The sequence below is a fragment of the Ammospiza nelsoni genome, chromosome 5, assembly GCF_027579445.1.
Source record: "Ammospiza nelsoni isolate bAmmNel1 chromosome 5, bAmmNel1.pri, whole genome shotgun sequence".
In the NCBI taxonomy this organism is placed as follows: domain Eukaryota; kingdom Metazoa; phylum Chordata; class Aves; order Passeriformes; family Passerellidae; genus Ammospiza; species Ammospiza nelsoni.
In genome coordinates, this window is record NC_080637.1 from 21,569,574 (window position 1) to 21,589,347 (window position 19,774).

A 19,774-nucleotide genomic window follows, 5' to 3' on the forward strand; every position below is an offset into this window, starting at 1 on the left:
AATTACCCAAGTTTTTAAATCCCTATTTAACATGCTCAATCACTTCTGCAGATGGCAACTGTCCCGTCCTGAGAAAACCTTTCATTGACTTGCCTTTGCTTGATTACATTTAATGAACTATGAAAGGGATTAAAGAGAAAAGATGGAAACAAAATTCTTGCTTACTTTGGTGCCTGTATTTCCTCAAGTACATATTCCCCCCCTCTGCATTTTGATTTTTACTATTCTTTTTTACATGCAATATTTATAAAGAATGGGAATAAGACTCCCTTTTTGTTCCTTGCTGAGAGACCTGTTTCTCTCAGCTCCCTTTTCTGTTACAACAGGGGCTCAAGGATCTTGGAAAAGAACAGTAGAATGGGAGGAAGCACTCTAGAAGAAACAAATGAAAAAGCCAGAGAATTTACTTGGAAATAGTAAATGATCACATTTTGCTATTTTAGGTTCAAGATTGAACCAGGACACAAAATGTCCCCATTGCTTGGGATATAAGGTGCTTCCTGCTCTCCACTCAGCCCTGGGCATGTGTGAGCTCTGCTAAGGACTGTTGCTAGCTCACAGGTTACATGTTCTGTGTCCCAGAGAGGTGCAGTTTGTTTCTGCATTTAAACTTTTCCACAATATGTGTATGATAATCCTGGAAAAATCACCAACCAAACGACCAAGCCAATCAAAACACCAGCAAAACCAAACCAAACCAATAAAAACCTCAACAGCCACAACAAACCCATACCCAGCAAAAAAACTGACCCCCACACAAAATGATGTAAGAAGTCATTGGAGAAGATAGGATCTGAAGGTCAGTAATGCTGTGTTTGTAAATCCATCTTCCTCCTTGTGTGCATAGCATTCTCCAGCCAGTGGGGCTTCTTTGTACCCTGTGTAACCTTGCCTTTTTCTGCTGCTCAAAGAGCATTTTTCACAGCTATTTCTCTGCCTTGCCACGGATAACTGTAGCAATTTGACACCCTTTTATTCTAATTTGTTCTCTAAATTGGTTAAACTAATACCTTATTAGTAATTTGTATTGTCGCAACCATTCAAGTGTCATGATAAATGATTCCTTATGTTAAAGATGCAGTACTGCACTGCATTTCTTATCCAACTTCTGGGGTTGATGCTGTGAACTCTTGAAATTTTCTTGTGTTTGCTTTTCTTACTTTCTTTAATATTCTTCAATATTAAATAATTCTTTATTATTCTAATAAGAAATAAGCTGCCTATGTCTGGTTTGAATCCAGTTCTGTCAGACATTTGTCCATTAACAAGAGGGAATTTAATGACTGAAGATTTGCTTATTTCAAAGATTTAATTTTTTACCTAAACTAGAGAAAATTGCAGAGCATGGTGATCAACATAGAAGAGTAATGAAATGGAAAATCAGATTGTAAGGTAGGAAAGCTTATACCTTTCAGGTATGTAAGCCTTTAATACATTAGCACTAATTGTCATAGCCCTGGTTCCATTGAGAAATTCCAAACCATGAAACTCTAGTAAGTATTTCAGTATCTCCGATGAAAACATTTCATGACCTGTATCAAAATATAATTGGGTAGGCCAAAGTACAAATGGTAAGTTATTGAGTAATATCTCTCAGAAGAGAACTCTTATTTTGCCACTTCCAAGATAAATTCCTACATTCAACCTTAAATAAATTCTGCGTTTAAATGATGTCAGTGGCTTGCTCAGCTCCTGTTCTGTCATTGAGACTGTGATGTAAGCTTCCACAGCTGCTGCTCCAGCAGCTCTGGGAACAGCTCCTAAAGACACTACAGAGGTTTCCAAGCATGTTGTCCTGCATCTCTGTAAGAATTTGTGTCATGTTAGGCTCCATGGTGAGACTGTTCTATTGTGCTCATGGCACTCAGAAGCAAACTAGATTCTATGAAATGTGAATTGCTATTGAAATTCTGAGTAGCTTACCCAAATTCATTAAACAACTAGAGTATTCAAAACCTCTCCTGGTATGTGTGAGCCATTGTCTTAGTCACAGTGTAAATACTTGCAACTTGCCCCGTGGCTGCCTCACTGCTGTTGATGTGCTCAGATACATCGCTGAGCTGCTTCTGGGCTTTTTTTTTGCCAGGTGGCATTAACAGAGCTCCCAAACCACTTAAATCATCCCCTTGTTATTGTGCTGGAACTAAGACTGAAGGCAAAACCTGCTCAAAATTAGTCTGTCTCCTTAGCAGGGCTCTCTCTTTTCTGTGCATGGAGAGCATGGCTAAGGTTACAGGCTGTCAGTGGATACAGGCTTAGCACGGTAGCATCAGCATGTATTTGTGTATGTTCTGATGAATCAAAAATTTAGGTTCTTTTACTTCTAGGATGGAAGAGCAAGATTAAAACCCCTGCTCTGCTTAATTTATAGGTGAGACTTGAAATTTGGTGTTTCAACATACCCGCAGAAAGCATAACTGCTGTAGTAGTGGACACATTGGTGTTATTACAGAGAGGAGAACCTATAAGAAGTAAACTGCCTGCAGAAAGGTGACTTATCTTACTTCTTTTAGAACCTAGACCTAATGATTTGCCCAAATTGCAAAGGCAAGCAGGAACCTTGAAGTGGATCTGCTATGTCCTGACTTATGTCTGCATGCTGAAACAATCCTTATTTCCTCGTATCACTGAGAAATGTGATTAGGAGGACTTATAACTTTCTTCCTTCTTTCTTTTCCTATGAAAACCTTAGCCAAAGTCAATGTGAGCAGATTATATGAATCATTAAAACTTAATGGTATCCTACATTTACTGTCTCAGTCTTCAGGAGCTGTATTTTTTCACTACTGTTTTGTGTTTGATTGAGTCATTTAACACCTGTCTTTGGTAGATGTCAAATTTTCAAAACCTGAGCATGTTTTGTAATGAATAAAAAAATGAAAAACTCACAGACTGAGATACTCGAGGGCACCCAGGCATATCTGCTACAGAAACACTGACTCATATTGAGAGCTAAAGGTTCACCAGTCAAGAGGGCTGTGTTTAATCATGCACTGCATTTAACCCCTAAAATCTTGGCTATTTGCTTTCCCTATGGTATAATTTGGCTGGTTCAGTTTTTGTGTTTCAGGCAGTAAAAGCTGTGACAAAGACTCCCTGGCATTCTCAAAATGACAACACAGAAAGCCAGTGCTCTCTTTCTAGTGTGACACATTCCACTTTCTAGTGGTGACACATTTAGTGTTACCTGCAGTGCCAGGATGCATAAGCCTGGATGTCCCAGCCTCTTTCAAGGAAGAGGTCAAAGATTTCTGTCCTTGTGCATGTGTTGTGCATCACAGTTTCTTATTACTGGAAAGCAGAACATGACTAACATGTTTGTGAGATTTTTCTTCAAGTAGAAATCAAGCCTGCCAAAGTTACAGGATTCTCTTAAATGTATTTAATATAAGTGCTAGTTGCAGCATTATTACTCAAATTAGTAGGTAATTTTTAGCTAAAGGGGAAGCTTTTCTTTTTCTTTTTTAATATGCATGTATTTTATCCTTTCTATTTTATCCTTTATTTTTCTGTCATCGCAAAGGTTATTTTTTTTCCTAAACAAAATGCAAAAATTCCACAAGCACTCATTGTTTTGTCTAGTTAAAGAAATTCCATCATTAGCTTACATTAGACATCTTCATCTGTATCCACAGTGAATTTAGCCCATTGTTCTTTGAGAGAGGAAACCAAAATACTCAATTAGAAACATGGTCATGACTAACTTGATCTTGAAGACAGAAGATGTGAATAAACTTTGCAGGCTGGGATGTCAACATTATTTTTTTAAAAATAATTTTGGTCTTACAACCCTAAATGTTTTAGGAGATGGGAGATGCATACAGTTCAACAATAACTTTTAGTTGAATTTCATAATTATCACTAGAGACTCCAGAATACATACAATCTGGAATAAAATGATCTAATAGTAGCTGGATATGCATGTGATAGCGCCTGCTGAAGGCAATGCAAATATGTAAGTAAACAAATAGACTTTAGCCTCTTTGCTTTTATACCAGAGAACTAATTCTTCCCTAAAATGAGCTTCCAATTTGATTTAATATACCTCTGTGTGCTAGATTAATCTATTTAGTGTTTTTAGTGTTGCATAGGGAACACAAAAGCTTAAGAAAGAAGGTATCCTGTCTGTAATTGTAGCCAGCAGTTATACTTCACATTTTTTCTTAAATACTTTCCTCTATCTATTTTGAAGCAATTTCTACTGACTGTTCTAATCAGTCTTTTCAGTGTCTTATTCCATTTTCTAACTCTCCCCTGAGCAAAGGAAAATCCTTTTGTTTTTGTGAAGATCAATTCTTTTAAATTGAGCACGTAAGTAAGTCTCATTCATTTTGCACTACCTATCCACTGGAAGACTTAGATGTGAACAGTCCTTCTCCCTGTGGAAAGTATTCACAAATAAGGAAGATGCAGTCTATCTTTCTCTAACCTAGCAGAAAAGAAAATACCTCATCAATCTGTACAACACCTGTGGCCAGAGTATCCACACTGTAGTGTGTATTTTTGACTTCATATTGGCGTACCTACCTGCAAATCATGATACAGCAGACAACAGTGGTCTCTCCTTGCCAAAACGTGGGAGGTTTCTGCAAGAAACTGGCTCAGGTATCTTCATTTCATATAGTGATTCTCTATGGAGGCTCTTTTTATATATGAAAAATACATCTAGATTGTTAGAGGGCCTCTGAGTAAACTATTTCTCATTTAGGGCTTCCTTTAGCAGGTATCATTCATGAGCCTTACGTTGAGGCTTGTATATTGAGCTGGGGTTGGCATTAGTTGCTGACCTGTCTATGACAAAGGACATGCCTGTGTGCTGCCAGCACTGCTGGAAGCTGCACCTGGAAGGTGAAAGGACAGGGACTCCCCAAAGGCAAGGCAGTGCATCTGCATCCAGCCTCCTGGGGGTCTGTGACAATTTGGTGACAAGTCTGTCAAAAGCTGGGACTGGTTTTGAGAGGTTTGCATAGCACTGTTTTTGCAAAGCTTTAGGGGTAGCCAGTCTCTTAAACTATTAACTCCTCCTTGAGACATCCTTGCTTCATATGGAGCAAGACTTGCCTTTGGCTTTTGACAAGAGAAGAGGAAGAAAGGAGGTGTAAGAAAAGGAGAGAATCCTGCTCAGATGTGGATGAGCTTGACTTCTGTCCTTGGGGATAGAATTCTGTAACTACAGCAGTTTCTTAGCTTCCCCAGGTTAAAACAGATTGGACACTGAATACTCCACTCTAATATAGACCCCTCCTGCTGCTGAGGGTGGAGCCAATGACCCAGGTAAAATAAAGACCCCTGAGAGAGTACCTGACTTCTTTTTTCAATCACCTGTTTGAGTGATAAATCCATTCGGATTAAAGAGCATGTAGGTCAGCCTGCTTTTCCTGATGTCTCCCCTTAGTGATGAAAGGGTTAACAGTAAAATACAGTGCTAGCATTTAGTCTAGCAGGGCCTGGTTTCAGATGAATAGGGGCAGTTTGTGCCTTCTCAGTGCCTGTTTCTGGCTGTCCTCACCCTGCACAAGGCAGCACTGTATGTTGAGATCCTGAAGATCCTACTGCCTGTAGAGCTAAACTTTTTTTAACCTTTCTTTGGTAAATAAAGGGAAAGAAAGTAATTGTTAACTGTTTGAGGACTTTGTTTTGTTTCCTCCTGGAGACCCACTGCAGTAAAAATCAGAATTTGCAAATATATCCATGCCTAGCAACTATACTCAGAAGAAACTGTAGAGATTTGAACTCTACAAATCATGTTAAAAAACCTGCAGAATTGTGGGTTTGTATTGAATTTGACAGATGGTAGTCCATCAATTGAAAACACACCAAAAATCTACCTTTTTCTGCTTTCAATGAACCATTCCCCGATAATAAAGTAATATTTATTTTACTGTCAGTCATGGTATTAGTGCTTAAGAATTCATAAAATATCTTATTCTTCCTTTCTGTTTATTTCATTTTCCTTTGTCATCTTTCATTCTATTCTCCATCTCTGTTGTTCTTTTCAGCTGGAGAATTTTAACTGTTTGTGCTGTCCTCTATACATCTCAAAGTGACCTCTGCTTAATCAGAGCGTGAGTTCAGTGAGTAAAAAGTGAGTTAAAGAGAGCAAGTACTTCTAGCTCACTCTGTGACCATGTACCTATGTGGTTAGGGCCTCAAATCAATATAAAAGCCAAAAAATAAATGAGCCTGCCAGTTAACCAAAAGCTACCAGAGTCTGGAGGCTGGTACAATGATCATTACTGTGGCTGGTACAATGATCATTACTGTGGCTGGTACAATGATCATTACTGGGCTGGTAAAATGATCATTACTGTGGCTGGTAAGATGATCATTACTGTGGCTGGTAAAATGATCATTACTGTGGCTGGTACAATGATCATTACTGTGGCTGGTACAATGATCATTACTGGGCTGGTAAAATGATCATTACTGGGCTGGTAAGATGATCATTACTGTGGCTGGTAAAATGGTCATTACTGTGGGCTTCTCTGCCACCACTCAGCAGCTAGGCGCAGAACTCTGCCTTGGGATGGACCTGCCAAATCAGAGATGGGCGTCCTGTGGAACTAACCTTAAATACAATGAAAATTAAAATGTGAGGTATTTTAAATGTAATATGCTGTGTTCAGCAGAGAAGCATTTCAAACACCAAGGTCCATTCCAGCACACCTGACCTGCTTTACTCCCAAGCCACTGGCAGGCTGTCAAGCTTTTGGACCTGCTGAAGGAGAAAATCTATTTTGTTGATTCTGGCATCTAACTCAAATATTAGTGTCAACCTAAAAGTATTAAAAGATGAGATTCCTTATGGGCAAAAGTGAATTCTTGTGGGCAAAATTCCTTCTTGACACATTTTTAACAATCACTAGCTCAGGAAGGGTGTTGTGAGGTAAGATTTATGTTTGCCTCTAGAGAAAGCTTCTTTAATCAAATTAAGATGAATTTGAATCAAGATTTGATCTTATATCTATAATATGCTAACTGATTTATTATATGTTATATTGGAAACAGAAATATCTTTTGCTTTATATTAGAGCTAAATATGCATATACTGATATAAAAATGTAAGAACAATAAAGAAATAAACTAGGCTAAATTGCTTAACAAACCCTCACAATTTCATCCAGTTACTTCAGTGCAAAAATCCTGGTTCAGTTTTGGATACCAGGAGTAGACCTAATTGTTCATGATGGAGACTGCAATTCCATTTGCTTATAGTGCTAATTATGCTCATTAAGAAAATAACAACCCTATGACTTCAACAAATTTTTCATAATTTTGATAGTACATGTTCAAACAGATCTGGTTATTTAAATGGAATTGGCTTTGGAATAGCTGAACACAAGATTAGATCTCTTTTACACTCAATTTCTGAAGCTGAGCAGTTTTCTAACCTCAGGATCTATAAACTCATTACTGGATATTTACATATGGATTTTGGTGACAATATAAGATAATTACCAGTAGTTCCTTCTCAGCTGAAGCTCTTTTAGTGTTTCATCCTCCCCCCACATGGTCAATCCTCTTAAAAAAGCATGAAAAATACACACATTACTCCATTTAGCATGTGCTTTTTATGTCCTCTCAGGACAGCACATTATTGTTATTTAGGCAAAGAATTCAATATGACTTTCAAACTATCAACTAAAGATACCTTTTCCTCACCCATTTTCTGTGTATAGGGGGTTTTTGTCTACTTCTAATGTTTACTTTTTAGATGAAGTTCAAGAAGTTTGTTACAGGAAATTGTTTGCTGAAAAGACACACTGTTAATTAGCAAAAACGCTATAGTTGTCAATGAGCAAGTTAATAACAATTCATCAGAGGCATTAAGATTTTTTTAGAACATTATACAATCTATTGTCTGCTTAAATATAAAATTTACTACAATTCAGCTCTCATTTATGCTGATACCAGAGATTAGTGCCAGAGGCTGATCTCAGTTGTATGGATGTCCTCTGTGGGGGAATTTCTACAAGAGCATTATGATATAAAAATATGGTGTAGGTTTATTATTCCAAGATTCTTCTGATGTAAAAGAAGCTTCATTTACTGAGGGATCAGCACCAAAAAGCCCTTTGCAGACTGGCAAAACCTCTGCTGCATGCCCTGCTGATGCTGGGTGCTGCTCTGCATAGTCTTACCAGGCAACACAGGGTCCTGCTGATGGCAATGCTTCTTGCAGATACATCAAAGCACTTCTGTCAAAACCAGAAAATACTGTGTTTCTGTGGCATGAATATGATAAAACATAGCAAGGGCAAAAATCCTCAATTACGCCCTTCAATCTCCATGATTGTTAGGGTTTTCTGCTTAGGGCCAATTCCAGCCCCCGAACACATGGAAATTTATTTTGGGGAAAGAAAAGAGAACACTTCTGACTGAACAAGCTGAGTAATTCTGCAGTTGTTGTGCTTCAGCAATGCCAGGGCCCTGGTGGAAATATGCACTCAATCTTCTTTTTCTTTGGCTCCTGTAATCTCCTTGGGCAATGCTGACTCGGACAGGAGGTGCCTACAGAAAAGCAGGTGCCTTGTTGTGGTCACAAGGAGCAGCCATAGAAAAAGTGAATGTATTTTCCGTCAAGGAGACTCTGGGTCTCAGAGGAGAAAAAGTGATGCAGGTGATCAGGAGGAGATTGCTGCAGTGGTTTTCTGTCCACCCTCATTTTCATCATGAACCCATCATCTTCCCAAGTGCGAAGGGGCAGCAGGGCTGGCGGCCTGCTCAGCCCCACGGTGACAGGCGACGGGATGGGGAGCGCTGACTGCGCTGCCGAGGGAGCGCTGGGGATGGTTCGCACATCGCCGCCATCCCTGCCACACTTGGCTACACACAGGGCTGCTGTCTCGCACTTTTAGGAGTGCTAAAAGGTTTTCTCTCCTCTCTGTGGGGGGAAGCAAATGCAGTGTAAGTCTGTGTGCTCCTGCTGGAGCACCAATATCCTTTGGTTGCTGTTTGTTGCTCTCGTTACAAACAGCGATCTTTCTGTTAACCTAATCTAAGTGATCACTTGAACGCCGCAGGACTCTATGGCATTTTGAAGCTACTATACAGCCGTGGCCTTAGGGAAATTCTACAGATGCCTTGCCACAATCCATTTCTTCCCCATGAGGAGCTACCAGACTAGTTGCTTGGATTCATTTGCCACAGCTGTTTGCTTCTTTGACCTCAAAGCTACAAATTTATGGTGCCAGTGGAATAAAGAAGAGCTGCCTTTTAAATTACTAATAATAAGAATTATTCTCTAAAGTAAAAAGAGACAGGAAACGGTGTTCTTATAGCCAAATGGAACTACTCCTGTGAGTAGTTTGCCTTCACCTTTTAATATTTTTTTCCTTTCCTTTTTCTGTTAACCTGTAGACATAGATAAACAATCAACATAATATTAATGTGCTTATTATTCTGAAATAATTTAAGGCAAACTAATATCTCCCTGACATTATGTGAGCTCAGTTCTGTCATGGCATCAGTCATTGCAAGCTACTAAATTTCTTAAGCAGAGCTTCTAGGTAGGTTCCTAATTTAATTTATTTCTGCAGTACAAATAGATCTCATTTCCATTTTGACCAGTTATTCCTATCTAGTTGTGCTTATTTATTTAAAGTTATTTATAGGTGGTACTGTTCAAAGCTAAAAGCTCAGCATGCAAGAGATTATGAATATTGAAATATAATTTGTCTTAAAACCAAAGGCAACAAATCTAGGTCAAAGATAGTGCCTTGGGCAAAGTCCACACAAATTCTTTTGCATCACTGAGTATTACAGCTTCTGTCTTTCTGTTTCAAAAATGCTCATACCTCATCAGGCAGGTGCCTTTCTATGCAATGGACACACCATTTAAAAGCATCTCAAGAACTAAGTGTGCAAATCCTGGACTATGTGTTGCAGAGAAAAACAAAATGCTACCCCACAATGTACATCAATCTAATGACTGGTGAGATTTGGGTTTGTATTTGCTGCTTTTCCCCTTTTGAGGAAAAGACTTGCCCCTAAACATAAAGGGATTTGTATAAACAAATAACTAGGGAATTTGAGGAGCTCCTCACATTCTTACTTGTTGAAGGTGTTCATTCATGTAAAAATCCACCAAATGGTTTTAGTCTGTCATTTCACTTTTAGAGATGACAAAAGAAGTAGAATAAACACCTTGGTCCTCCCTCACGTACTGAACAAGCAGTAGAGGCTCTCTGACCTGCATCAGAGGATCTTTGTGCACATTCTCATCTCCTTAATGAACCAGATTTATAATGGGGCTTGTATTTCACAGTGAAGGGAGTGTGGCTATTGGCTGGTACAGAGGTGAGATGTTCTTCTGTGCCTCACTGAATCACCATTGGGCCATGAGACCTCTGCTTCAGACATGATTCAGCAGTGAGGCCTTGGGCAAGCCAGGGGCAAGACAAGCAAGAGGCCTAGGTCATATTTTTCTCAACCAGCCTCACCAATTCTTCACTGTCCTAAAGCAACACTGCAAAATTATGACACAGTAAGATATTTACCACAGAGAGCTGCAGCAGGAGAGACCATCCACTGCCTGCTCTCCTCTCCTTTCCATTACCAAAAGCACGCAGTAGATGTGGTTCTGGCATTCATCTAAATGGAGAAGAAACCTGCATCCATGCAATGCATCACTCCGTTGGAAGAGATGATGCTTGCTTCACATAGGTGTGCTGAAAAATTAATGCTGCTAAGAGAAAATTTTTCTGTTCCCAGCATCCTCCTAAGTTGTAAGAATATGTCAATGTCCTCATATTTTTTATGGAGTTGTAACTTTTCTTGGTTGCATGCCTTCTGTAGTAATTCACAATACAATTAATTCCCTATTTTGAATTGATAGCATGACTAAAAAGGAAAAAGTAGACAAAAGAGATACAGAAATTATAGTTTAGTATTTTTTTACCAATGTAGTAATATTTTTATGTTATGGAGCATTACAGTGTTGAATTTTTCCCTCTTTGCTGAAAGGTAGTGAGAGACAAAAAATTTCTTAAACCTGAATTATGTGTTGCTGCCTAGTTAAATAAGCAGTAGTGAAGTTCTGCAGATTACTACCATGGCTTCATCTTGACAATGGAAGTAAAAGAATTGCAGGGCTTACAAATATCAACAAACATTTTTAAGCATGAGTTTCAACATGTATCTTACTAAGTGTCAGGTTGTGTGTCACCAGATGGCACACATTCCCACGTGTTTCATTTTCATCGCTTGAAGAGTCATTGATTGCCAGTGGCTGAAAAAGCTTTTGAGTGCTTATAAAGAAATTTTTATGAAATCATAGAACAACTGAGTTTGGAAAAGATCTTTGAGATCACTGAGTTCTACAGTAGACCTAACGCAGCCAAGTGCATCACTAAATATATAGATTTATAATAAATTTATATAAAAATAAAGCATGTTCATATTTACTTGGTATTTATTATGCATCTACTGCAAAAGTGGCCCAAACAAATGCAACTTTCACTTCTTTCTTAAATTTCTTCTGCTTCACTTCCCACATAAGAATTGTAGCTCTGAGCTTAAGAAGAGCTAAGAATTTATTCTGCTGCTTCCCATAGCTTTCAACTTACACCTTCTAACTTTTTGGTATTTTTGATGCTACCTTTGCATGACATTTTCACGCCTGGACAATAATTTAGTCTCTTTAAATTTAGCCTCACACATGCCAAGCTAATGTACTTGAACACCACACTAAGTGCTACAATCAGATGTATCTCAGCCCAGATATGGAAGATATATACACTTCCTGATTTTTAAACATAGACATACAAACATGGAGAATACATAGGTAGGCTAGACAAAATATTCCAAATCTGGCCAAGACTTATGCCTGAAGCAGATTATGTGAAGATGAAGAAAGGAATTTTAAGTTTCTTTGTGGGGAAGCTGAAGTCATGGGGTGCAAAGAAGATGACTGGAGTAGGCAGCAAAACAATCCTCATGTCTAAACAGAATCACTGTTGTTTGCCCATATGGCTTCTGATTTAAGGTAGGCAGAGAAGAGAAGACGCAGAAGACAAATTAGGACATCTCCAAAAATATGAGCTGTGTGACCTACTGCATGAATCAAAGGCACAATGCTGATAGTGACGAGTGCTAGAGTGAATGAATTCGCAAAAGCAAGAGGTTAGTTCACCAATTTTAGATACAATGGAAAAAACATCTTTTATGGTGTCTAAAGAGCTGAAAGTGTATGAGGGTAATGAGTATGTCACTGGGCTATTGAATGGCTTCATCCCATTCTGTGGTCCCCTGTTTATGCTGGCCCTTTGGTTTATCACAAATTGGGTGTTGCACATGTTGTGTGGCAGAGAAGAACTGCTCTCACTTGCTTTTTGGCAGTGTTTGGCTGGCTATTGTGCTACAGAGAATGTTTTCCTTTTAAATAGCAGGTTTAAACAGTTATTCAGAGTGGCATAAAACCATCCATAAAAGATTTAGTACTGCAGATATTCATCTCCAACAGATGAAGGGCATGCTTTAAGATATTTGAATACTGCTTATGAATGCTTGAACTTGACTATGAATTTCTTAATTTAAAGTTATTTTTGTTATTCTACATCTCTGCTGAAAACAAAGCTGCATCTGTTCCTTTATGAGCCCATTTGCTAATACACCTGTCAAGCCTTCTTTCTTCTCATGTATTATTTGGCTTTTTCCTCATTAAAACTGAAGTAAGCAGCAATAGTTATGTTGATATACTTATTTTGATACCTTAAAAGCTGTAGTTTGGACAGTAGATATGACTTTCCAGCATATGCATGCTTTCCAAGCTGCAACCACTCTACATCCACACCCATTGCCATTATTTACTAAAGCATACATTAAATTTAACATCCCAAAGAACTAATATTTTAATAAATGAAACATCATTATGAAAGAGAATAAGGTACATATGATAATGATTTATTATATTAAACCTTTTGTGCAGAGGATAAACATGCAGTACCTAAGCATTTCAGATGAGGATTCAACCATGCAGGGGTGAAATGAAAAACACTCTTCCTTAAATCCTTGCCTGAATAAAATTAATGTTTTTTTATGTGATAAAAAGCAAGCCACACTTAGATAAGCAATGTGTTGACAATACATTAGAAGAATATAAATAATGCAAGGATATAAATGCAATAGAAGGATATAAATGCAATAGAAGGATATAAATGCAAGTCAGAGAACTATTTCCTTTTACTACATACAAGTGTAGAGATTTATTTATTTTTATATGCCCACCTAATTTTGCATGTATAATTCCCATTATAGACTGTCATTACCAAATTGTTTATGTTTAATTACAATTAAAAATTAGTTTTAAGCACTTTTCTCTAGTAAAGTCAAGTAAAATATCTCTTTGATAGAAAATCCAAACATTAACATCTCAGTGGTTAGAATGTTTGTTCCTCTCCTGATGGCTGATTGCATGGATCCCTTTTTCCTACAACTGCAGCAGAACTTCTGCTCACCTTAATGAGGCAAGATCAAGGCTGTAATTTTTACCAAGATGAGCATATTCCTTATGAGTTTACCTGTTTTGCCCACCACACACAAAATTATAGCAGTTCAAGTTATTAAGCCCATTGATATTTGGCATTAATTATGTCAAGCAGGAAGATGCAAATGGAAGATTTCTCCCATTCCATGAGAGCTGCCAGAAGTCCATGAGCTCTGCCAGATTTCCAGAGCAGGGATCTGCCCACCCAGGCCAGTAGGTCACAAATGACAGCAGTCAGCTGTGGCAAAAATGGAAATTGTATAAGCATATGTTCTCTTAGCAGAGTTTGTACCGATCCTCTACTCCCAAAGTTCTGAATACAGAAGACTTTATACTTCACTTAACCAAATTTCCTAATATTTTCAAGCAAAAAATTACTTTAGATGCATGAACATTTATAACAACAACAGCAAAAAATCAGTACATAAGATTTTTGAATTAATGATTTTTTAAAAATTGTTCATCGGCCACAAAACAATGCAATTTCCCTGAGAAAACCTTTGAATCAGAAATAATCGAAAATATACAATTTTTTTCATGGATGCTTTCATTATAAATGGAAAAAAAAATACACAATCATGAGGAACATACCTTGCTTTAAAAAATTCTGACTTTGAAAAGAGTTCTAAAGAAAAAAACATCCAATAATTGATCAGAAAGACTATTTTTTTCCCAACAGTAATTTGTAGGTGACATCTGTACATTATCTGCTATAATATGCCAGATAAAATTATTTCAATTTGAGCTTTGTATACTTAAAATTGTATTTCTCAAAAAGTGACTTGAAGTTCATCAGCATTAGAAATCTTGTGACTCTCATTCACTTTCCTGGTACATAAAACATTTTCTTATTGACGACAATATGATTTTTGTTTCACCCTTGGAGCATATTATTTATGCTAATGAATGTTGGTGTTAATTTTGTCCATAATATTACTACTTAATATTGTTAAAACTTATGCTATAATGATACCATAATATACAGTAATGTGTAGTGATATACAGTAATATGATAGACAAACAGCAGTAGTAACAATAATTGATAAATAACTAATAGAATTTTTATAATAATTAAAGTCTTTAATCAGAAGTGAAATCTTCTCAGATTCTAGAAGCTCTTAGAAAGACTTTCTCCCACAAAACATATATATAAATTCTTCTACGATAAGGAAAAACATGCCAATCTATAGAATTCCTAATCAATACAAAATGTAAATTCTTTCAACTGTGGGTTTGTTAGGGGGAAAAAAAACCCCAAAACTCTGATGTGATTAATTTTATTGCCTTTCTCATCTTTACCTATTTTGGTTTTCCTAAATGACATTAGTCCTGCTCTGAGGATGAGGCAGCACATCACAGGGGAATTGCTCCTCAGAGCCTTTCTGCAGCGTTTGTTTCTCCCGGGCAGCCACTGCTGATGGTGTCACAATCTCTCCCTCCCAGGGGGCCTGTTGGGCTTGCTGGGCAGTTCTGGTTGCTTTCCTAATACATCTTCCTGCCAAAGATAACTGTAAACAACAATATTACCTAGGTGTCACCTTAGGAGTAAATATAAAAGCCTTTAATTGGAATTATAGGGAATTTTTGAAAGCCTCACAAAGTATTCCATGTCTCCAGGCAACTAAGAAACAAAAAGCTCACAGCTTTCCTAATTGGAATACTAGAATTATTTGAAGTGAATACAGCTCCTGGGTTTGTCCTGCCTCAGAATATATTTCTCTGAAAACCTCAGTCAAGGGTGTTAATAATTTAAATACTATGCTCCTTTTCTATCTCTTTTAATTCTGTGGAATAAACGATATTGAATATCAAAACCAGTGACAAAGACCCGATGCATGGTGGACACAGGGGCCTGCTTGACTTTAAACCTTGCAATTTAGCATTTCCTATATGCACAGCACACAAGGAGGATCTCTGTTCCCTGGTATAGCAGATTACAGTGGCTGAATGAGCAGAGGCAGGAGAAAGGGGTGGTGTACTTGTCTCAGGTCATTAGCTGCTCTCTGCTTCACCTCAATCAGAGCTCAGCTTCTGAAGGAATTGCCTTTACAGTGAGCTGCTGTGGGAGCAGTGGGGTTAAGCAATATGCACAGGTGTTGTTATGGGCAGGATGGCTGGAAGAACACCTCCCATCAGGGGTGGAAAAGCCAGCCTGCACGCCTCGTGTGCTGGGGCCCTGTGCTGTGCTGATGACTTGCAGAGGGCCTCCAAGAGAACAAGCTTAAAAATGAATTGTCTCACTTCTCTAACAACTCAGGCCAATAGGCAATCCTAAGCCACAGCTTCAAATCTTGACTGTACAAAAATCTTGGTAAACTTCATCCAATGAAGTTGAATGACAAGACTATGGGTTGCAGGTTTCCCCAGCCCACAGCACTGATGTGAATAAGAAACACTGGCTTTGGTTTGTATGTCAGCCTGGGGAGTCAGCTCGAACTCAGGCAAGAATTTTCTTTCTTGCAGCCCAGCTTCTGTCCTTGGAAAGAAAATGTGCCCCTATAATACTCACAATCTCTCTCCCCCTGCCCCACATTTTCCCCGGCCCACCTCTTTTTTCTGTGCCTGTACCAGCTGATTAAGACAGCCATAAGGTAGAGCTTAGAAATGTTTGCTCAGATGAAGCAAAGTAAACATTTTCATGCCTATGGGAATACCGTATGTCTTCCACAGGAGCTCTCTAGGCACTAGGAACCATATGTGATGCTGTTATGTTTTCAGAACAATCCTGGTCACAATTATCTTCCAAATGTCTCCTAGTGATGACTAGGGAACACCATTCACTGATCATTCCTAGATGCCTTGCACAGGGTGTCTAGGCTTGCTATCTGAGCTGTCCAGGAAGCATTTACATCAATGAAACCAAGGCTCTTGGTTGGCAATATTTAGCTTTGTGGTCATAGGTCATGATCTATGGAACTCTAGCTGAATAAGGAACATCTTTTACTCCAGATTTTGAAGTTTTTACAAAAGTACAGATGTAAATCAATGAATATCTGTAGAATCCTCTATGGCTTTTCCTTTTCTTATGACTCATTCGATCTTGCATGTACAAAGCAATGTCTGGCAGCCTAATATGGGATTAGGGGATATAATTGTATTTTCTCCTCCTAGCTGTTTATGATGAATCTAGAAGGAAGATGATTAGATGAAAGAGGACTGGCTGCTTTATGGTAGAAACAAGAGAGACTGTATTTGTGAAAGTGGGAGAGATGGAGAATTCTTCCATCCCTGGGAATGTGAGTGTCTCTCAGCTTTGTGCATACATAATCCAAGAGCAGAGGAGACAAGGTTCCTCAGAGCCCTTACACAGCTGCTTGCTCTTCCACACTAAAGCCCTCTAGAGATTTCAGTTCAGAGCCAATTCCACAACATCTGGATTAGTTTGAAGTTCCCTTGGATTCATTTTATCAGCCTTAACAGAATGCCTGGGGAGGATTAGGAGTCTTTGTCATTGGAAGTCTTCACTACAGCTTATACAAAATATGTGTTCTAAAAAAGGTGTAACAGAGTCTGTCTTGGTCCAGCCACTGGACATCTGATCATCTGCAACCTATTTCAGCCCCATTTTTCTAATTTTCTATGAATATAAGAATATGAAAAGAAGAAGTCCCTGACTACAGTCTGAAGAGAAATTCCTTTCTTATTCGTTCTAGAATCTAAATGGAATCTAATGGGTTTTTATATACAATCACACAGTATATTAATAGCAGACCATTTTTAGAACATATTGATGTTTTGTGGTATCAAGTCAGAGAGATCTGAATTACTGGAAGACAAATACTTCAGCATTTTTTTCTTTTCACCCCATTTGGCTAGTAAAGAGCATGCATGTGGAAAAGTAAGATAATTGCATACATTTTAAAAGCACTGTGAAAATAGCTGTTCACGAAGGTTCAAAATACTGGTAATTAATTTGGACACTTCCTTTCTCTTGTTTTATACGTGGATGTACTTTGCCTCTATTAGATTACCCTCTCCTAGCAAGTGACTTGAAACATTAAGCACCAGGTCATGTGCTTAGTACCTGCCTTACAAGACCCTAAACTGAAAACATCACTGGTGTTACCTAAAGGATGTGGGCTAGAGATTGTGGTGAGGTTCACAGATATTTGTTGTAATAGTAAAGAGTTTAAAAAGTTTCTGAATTAAAAGATTCTGAACAGAGTTGTGGATTCTCCTTGTAGTGAAAGTTAACAACCACTTTTGGCAAAGCTCTGCATCTTGGAATACACTTAAATCTTTGAAAGCCAAGTAAACATGTCACAAAGTCAGCAGTCACATTATGGTTAAATAATTGGAAAACATGCATATGTCTGTTTTCTTTTCAGTCTTGTGTGCAAATATTCTGTATTAAGAATTATCAGCATTAGAATTTGAATGTGTGATAAAAATGTTTGAGGAAAAAACAATAAATAAAAAATTATGTGTGTCCCATTTGGAGTGAAGCAGTAGTTTCTGTAACAAGTTTTGCCCTTGCAGGAAGAAAATTGAATTTTAGAGCAGGGGTTTTAAAATAATATTCACTCATTGTACTACAATAATGAAAAAGAAAACAATGGGCACTTTTATTTGCTATAACTAGCAGGATCACACTGAGTACAGCAATTTCAGTGTATGTCTCTGAAAAGACACCTTGGGAATCTGCCTCGTAGAAAGACATATATTACTGACAGTTTTGGGAAAAACAGTTATAGAGAACTTGGCTCCAACTGATCTCTGAACTGTCTGAGTGTGCATCTTGCTATCCACCATAATGGCAAACCTATCCTGTTGTGAAATCCAAACCATGGTAGGAGTAGGATGAAGGGCTCTGATGTGGTATATACTTACTTTGCTGACTCATGTTTATTTTTAAATATTAATAAACTAACTCCATATTGCCAGGCTACCTGCCAAATCAAGTATTATCAGTCTGTGTCTCTAACTTTATGCCATATCAGGCTTTTCTCTGCTTTTCTAATTGGCATAGAACCAATATGAAAGAGCACAGCTAGCACAAATCTCACACGCAGAGGACATCTGCCCATCCACGATCCAAAATAAAGGTGTGTTGCTGTGTGTGGCAGACCCAGTTCTAAATCACAGAGGACCATGGCCTCACAAATGCCATCTGGTAGTCTTCACAAGTTACAGTCATTATTACCAAAGGACTTCAGGAATGACCAGGGAGCCAGGAAAGCCCCAAAGAGCCTGTGGAAAGGGCCCAAGCTACATGTAGCATCCTTTTTACTCCAATTTTGAGACTCTTTGAGTCCTGATAGCTTATAATATGATTTCTGTCCACTCTGGTGTGTGTTCCAGGCCCATAATATATAATATATTTTCTGCAGTCTGAAGTGGTATAACTATCTGTGAGTGTGTGAGCTAGTATAGACAGAACTTGGTATGCCTGCATGAAATCCACTTGAATTTCAGTGAAGTACTCAATCAAGCATAGCAGATTTGTATGACTCACTAAAGTGAGTGTAAGAGAAAAAGGTGAAAGCCCCAGTTGCCCATGAGTCCTATGTTTGTTACATGGTTTGAACTCTGCACACAGGCAGAATCTATCAAAAGTGAAGTGTTTGGGGGAAAATTGTTAATGCTGACCTCTAAAATTTTATATGCTAAAAGTCACAAACTACAAAAAACATTTAACTCACAGATATGGTACTTGATGTTAAGAAGATGGATACTAATATATGCGGACATACATAATATACATTCACACATACAATATATGAATGTATTACAAAGAAATTAGCTAATAGTGCTACGATTCAAGGCCACCATGCTGAATATATAAATTTATATTTATATTTATTTTATGTTATATTGATTTGCATCACTGATGATGCAAAAATCATACATAGCATTTAAATATTTCAATAATTTTTATATATTTGTTGACAGTAATAATACATGAATGTTTGTCTCCAGAAACAGGCCAGATTTCTGCCTTGTTTCTCCATTCCTTTATTCATTACAATGATGTTGCCAGTTAGATCTAGTGAAAACATAGCTTATGCATTTCAGGCCAGAATTGTTCTAAATTATGACTACAAAAGCTGTCATTCGTTTATGTACTAGGAGACAAATAATTTGAAATATGGATAGCAAAAATCTAAATAGTCTTAGAAAGATTTTTAAAAAATTGTTTCCTTATGAGTAAGCAAGAGGTAAATTCCCTGCTATTTTGCTTATCTGTTGAAAGAAAAGTGACTGTGTATCTTCAAAGACAAACATTCAGCTGGAAATGAAAACTCGTAACTTTAGAGAAACATTTACCCAATATGCATCAACACTGGA